The sequence below is a fragment of the Apteryx rowi genome, unplaced genomic scaffold (assembly GCF_003343035.1).
Source record: "Apteryx rowi isolate R43461 unplaced genomic scaffold, aptRow1 scaffold_252, whole genome shotgun sequence".
Taxonomy (NCBI): domain Eukaryota; kingdom Metazoa; phylum Chordata; class Aves; order Apterygiformes; family Apterygidae; genus Apteryx; species Apteryx rowi.
This window is the reverse complement of record NW_020448886.1, coordinates 444102-449457: the sequence shown is the minus strand read 5'-3', so window position 1 is coordinate 449457 and position 5356 is coordinate 444102.

Genomic DNA, 5356 nt, shown 5'->3' with positions numbered 1-5356 from the left:
AATATGACAATATAAGTGTGTGTGTCATTCAGCTGCCTTTGGAATGTGCTTCCACCAAATTGATAAAGCATGCTATTACCTCCTCACTCATTTTCTGACTATATTATCTTTCAAAGGGTTTTATTATTATTATTATTATTATTATTATTAATGATACATATGAACTAAAAACCTATTATTGTACAAATATCACATTTCAAAAAGGAGCAGGCATCTGACATTTAAATACAGTGCCTGCATGAAAAAAAAAACTAAGCTAAGTACAGCATGAAAAAGAAAGAGGAACAATATCTTGCTGAAATGAAGCATTAATAAACTTGGAAACAAGCTTCATATGTCTCCTGTGAGGAAGAGTTGTGCTTGGAGGAGCTTCATTGTGTGGAAAAGAGCTCTCATGCTAACGCAAGATGTTCAGAGCGTGGCTCCTGACCTTCCACAGTGCAACTCATGAACAATATCATCTGCAGTGTGTCTGTCTCAGGGAGCCTACACTTCCCAGCAGGTGATGCTTCTTCCTGATCTGAATGGGTACGATCTCAGTCTGAGTGTTCTTCGGATGCTGCTCATCTAAAACTGGAGCACTGATGTTTTAGGACTTTGGGAGGCTGCTTAGATCCAGTAATGTCAAACAGGAGAACCAAAAGATCTCCACATCCACAATGAAAGAGGTTAAATCCTTTGTTCTTTTTTACTGCATGCAGATTTCATATGGCTCTTCAGCTCATTAGAAATTGCTTATAAGACCTTAAATAGCAATATCTCACTGCATCTGCCCTAATACTTAGGATGTACCTGATGTCAAGACAAACATTTATGAGTCTCATATGGCCAACCAATATTACCACCGTCCCCTTCTTCTGTCTTATATTACAGAATATCCTGACCTCGTTGGCACCAGATTGCCTGACTTATTAAAAACCTTATATTAAATTAGGTATTAATAACACACTAAATACTAGTAGTAGTACACTACTAGTAGTATCAGCAGTGTAAGGTTTAAGGTATTTTAACAAATAGCATAAGGAAGCTTCCCCTACCCTATCCTCCACTTATAATTTACAGAAGACTTTGGCCTCTATCATTGTCTACCTAAAGAGTTAAATAATACTAGATGCACTCACAGGTAGGAAAATGTAATAAGAAACCCTGTGGCATAAATGTTATATTATTTAAGCATTTGCAATTATATTATCTACAGTGGAATTTTGCTCACTAACATTACAGATGAACATGGACTTTCCTTTTATAATCATAAGGCCTCAACTTGAAACAAAAATGAATCTAAATAAAGAGAAAAAAAAAACAGACCTGAAAGTTTAGTAATGCTTGGACCTGGGGTTTATTTCAACTTATTACAGAACAAAGGGAGATCCATAAAATATTGATCCAGATTAGCACATCAGCACCAAGAAAGTTTTGGAAGTGTTCAAAGTTCTCCTCTGGACTCAGATTCTTCAATTACTTTCTGCTTTTTCTATCCATTGTCACTCAGACTTCTCATATCACAAATCTGATATTTTGGCAGATTGTAAACAAACTTGTGATAGAAACAGGGAGAGATCACAAAAGAGAAAATATCTGTTGCAAATATCTACCACACCATAGGGCAAATACTGAATAATACATTTTCCTTCAGGCACAGGTTCATTCTGTTTTTATAAAGCTTGATGACACCAGCCGGAAAGCTAAAAAAATGGTGTTTTGAGGATGACTTTTGCATACATATTTTTGCTTGCTTGGAAGAGGAAAGGAGAGGAAAGAGGAGAGGGCCTAAGTGACTTCATGTTGTGCTCGTACATTTTAGTTTGTATTTATAGCTCAAGTGACTCGCAACTTGGTGAAAATCACATTTTCCATTTGCTTCAAGGCAAATTGCCTGGAGCATTCTCTAAGCAACTTTCTTCACATTTCATTTCTTTTTTTTTTTTTTTTATAACTTTTAAAAGATGGCCTGGGGTTTGCATCTTATTACTTTAAGCAATGTAATTCTTATCATATTGGATGCCAAGATCAATGTTTTCTATGATTGTGCTGCTTTGCGGAGAGAAGTAACTTTTATACCACAAATTTTCCATGCTTAAGAGAACTAGGTGTCTGCCAGCAGTGTAATGCCTGGCTCATTTGAAACTCCATGGAAAGGTCTGCTAAGGTAAAAGTTTTAATTTATAGCATAGAAATCTCAAATTTATACTTAGAAAAAAAGATATTTTTAAAAAGCCACCAGGAATTGCTCTGATACCAGATCACTGTTGGTATTTTACTACATTAATCCCCATTAGTCTTAGTGCACTAAATAAAGTCAGATATCACTTCATTTAACTTTTCTGCAATTACATGAAGGCAATGTTTCATTTTCTAAAAAAACAAAAACAAAAAACGGGGAAGTGCCATAATTTCATTTAGTAAAAATTAGGAGTTATGAGAGATTTAAGAAAGTAAGTTCAGGTCAAATGCTAGAGACACTAAAAAAGAAACTCTTCAAAGATATGAGTTTCAGCTTAGGCATTTTGTTCAGCTTATCATGATGACAGGCCCAATCATGAAGTTCAACTTTGCTGAGACCCAAAGCACCTCAACTTTTAAGGCACTTTGGCTTCTGACATTTGCAAAATATAGGATCAAAATAAATGCTTACAGTGGAGCTCTTTCTTAGAGTTTAACAGTTTGAGGATAAAAACAAGCTATTTGTTGTTTTATAGTTTTTAACTAATATAACCATTTGTGATTTAAAAATTATAAATTTAGAATTTATGTGAATATGAAACATATTCTGTGTTGTATCTTTGTTATTACTGAATTTCTTAATTTACAGAAGCAAAAATGGTAAATTCATCACAAACAAATAATAAGCAAAAAAACCTCCTAACAGTATAGATTTCATTTTTACTTCTTATGGAAGTTCTATATTTAATAGCCATAGCCATTTCATTACAAGACAAATTAGAAAAAATGGAAATTGCTTAATCTCATTAATAATAAACAACTGGCAAAAGAGTATCAGACTCAACAAACAATAAATGATTCTTTGGATTAGCAGTGTAAATCATGTAAACAAATTTCTTTCAGCCTAATCTGTAGAGGTTACTGTTGCCTAGTCCTGGCACGTTTCTCCAAATAGTTTTGTTCATGTTTGACTTCATATACAATTGATGGCCTTTTTAGATATACTGAACCTAGGGAGATGCTGCTTAGCCAATAGAATACATTAAGGAAGATACCTACTTATATCTACTGTAGTTAATAAGGTTTGCTTACCACCTATAATCTGTGGAATATGGAGCACAACCGACCACTTTGTGTAGGAGTTTGGTGATACATAGGAATTATATCTTTGGCACCGTGATGCTTGTATGTGATCAGAGCATTGCACACTGGAATCAATGCGGGTGACCCCATCAGGGTCACTTGCTATTTAAAAATCACCCAGTGATGCCAGTAAGCTGTGATACCATAACATGGAAGCACTTCACTATGGAGCAACAAATCATAAAAAGTATTTGTGCAAAGGCTGCATTTGTAATGTCATTATGTTTAGCTCATAGTATGATTTATTAGTGTGACTGTGATTTGTTAGTAATGAGTCAGTAATAACTGCCTAACTTCAGATCACAACACTGCACAAAGCAACTCAGATTCTGCATAACCTCGTATACGATAGTAAGAACAGATACTTATATTCAGAGCCATCTCGTGACACTGTGAGGTCTTGAATACTCCCTCTTCTTTGGGCTCCTGCCAGCTGCCATACTTCTGGGGAACTTCTGGGGAAATGTGACTCTCCTCCCTGTGTGAGCTGTGGCACCCATTCAGTCAGATAAATAATTACTTTTATTTAATTGTGGCCTTTCTCAAGTCTTACTTATTTCTTTGACTTTGATACAGATGTATTTTAAGGTGTTGGTTATTGTGCATATAATAATATTTCTTCTTTTAATAATTTGATATTGCTCTTTATGTAATCTCTTTAAAATGTTTGCTTCTATAGCAAATATTTACTTATCAAAAGAGCTAGCCTCTGATAACACACTGACCTTATAAGTCTGTTATGTGGATAGTGTCACCTGACAGGCAATCAGGGGAACAAATTGGACTTTCATATACTAAAAACTGAAATACCTGTCAAATTAAAATATATCTATATCAAATATTTAGAAATAAAAGCTATTAAGTCTTTATTCCTCTTGAGTAATGGCTCCATCCACTATGTATTTCTTCATTGATTCTGAGATTAAAGTACGCCTGAAACTTCAGGGTGTTGTAAGAATTTAATAAAGAAATTACTTGATTGATAATCAAACAACCATTCTGTACCAAGGAGCAGTTGGTAGCAGAGTATCTTATTTTAAGCTTGTCAGAAAAAAAGATCTGTTGACCGGAAGTGGTTAAAATAAAATATGGAAACCTCCTTTCGTCTATTTGACTTTGATGATGTGTGATATTCCCCATATTTTAGCTGTGACTTTGTTTCCAAAGAAGTGCCATATCTATTTTGCAAAAATGTTCTCTTCGTAGTTTGACAACAATCTAATTGACTGAATGTGGCTATCTGCAGTCTGAGTACTTTCTATTTACATCCCAGCAATAGGTCCAGCTGAGGGAGTTAATTCGACAGAACTCTTATCCCACAAAATAAAATGGTTGGTGTGCTGTCAGCTTATCTCCCTACACCAACTCACGGTAGGGTTAGATGACCAGTGATCCCCCCTCCACAAAGAAGAAAAAAAAAGAGCCACAGAGCATAGCAGAGACAAAGAGGAGAGAAGGATTACCTTTTTTTTTCTTTGGCAGTAACTCAGATCAGTTTTGTCCTACCGACCAAAAAAGTTAAATAAAAAAGTTTTGTTTTTCAAGCAGACAATACCTTCTCTGTTCTGCAACAGAAAATTAACTGCTGGGTTGTTTGGAAAAAAATATATAAGAAAAGGATAAACATTTCAAGCAGGATGAAATCTGTACTTTTTATTCCCCCCAATTTTTCATTTTTTCATCTTTCTTCCTCACAACTCCACTTCCTAAAATTCATCCAGTTCCGTGCAGGGTTACGAGTCTGGCTAGAGGCTTACCCGCTGTGACAGACATGGGACAGACGGCAAGGAAAGACAAAAATCTTGGTTCTGTTCCTAGTCTGTGCCACCGGGTCCCTTAGGGCTGCTTTTCAGAGCTACCTAGCACACTTTTTCCTCTCTCACTTCAGCAGGACTTGTAGATACACGGTGGTGGATGTACGAGTATAATGGAATTTTAGAATGCCAAATTTCATCAAATTACCCCAGAACTCGCTGTCAAGAACACTGTTACTTCTGCGAAATAGTATTTTACCAACTGGAAGCATTATACCAGGTCGGAATTACGTGCG